This window comes from Nanorana parkeri, unplaced genomic scaffold (genome assembly GCF_000935625.1).
Source record: "Nanorana parkeri isolate BGI_ZX_2015 unplaced genomic scaffold, ASM93562v1 scaffold1548, whole genome shotgun sequence".
Taxonomy (NCBI): domain Eukaryota; kingdom Metazoa; phylum Chordata; class Amphibia; order Anura; family Dicroglossidae; genus Nanorana; species Nanorana parkeri.
Window position 1 is genome coordinate 5,048 of NW_017307816.1, and position 657 is coordinate 5,704.

Consider the following 657-nt stretch of genomic DNA (forward strand, 5'->3'; position numbering starts at 1 on the left):
ATAGGATCCCACTGAAACAATCGCAGTGATTACATGACGGGGAAGCCCTCAGGCATTATAACATATTAAAAGGACCAGCTACTGATGGAGGTAGAAGGTTGAAAACATTTTTTAAAACAATAGGGGGATATGAGGCAGATTGGGGGAGGGGGGTGTCTCAAAATATGTAGAGGGCCTTTAAAGGAGAACTATGGGGTCAGTGTTTTTCCCCATAGTGCTCCTTAGGGTAACGGGAGGACACAAACTAGCGTCCTCCCGTTACCGTAAGCTCAGAATACCGCGAGCTACAGCTCGCGGTATACTGAGACGCCGGAACGGATCCCGAAGTAGATGACGGGATCCACCCAGCTGCGTGAGTGACAGCTGGCTCTGCCTATCTAGAGGCAGAGCCAGCTGTACCCGCCCCCTCCGGTTCCGCCAGTCAGCGCTGGCAGATCGGAGCGGGGAGAGGGGGCCCAAAAATAATCTTGCACTAGGGCTCTTTGTGCCCTAGGTCTACCACTGACACAGAACATTACCCCAGAGAAGTAAAAAGAAGCCAATGACAGAAAGCAAATAGAACGTTGTTTCTCCTTTGTCATGAAAACAATGTCATAACTGCCAGAGAACACCTTGAAGGGTATTTATCAAATGTGAAGCAGCTGTGAATAGCAACCA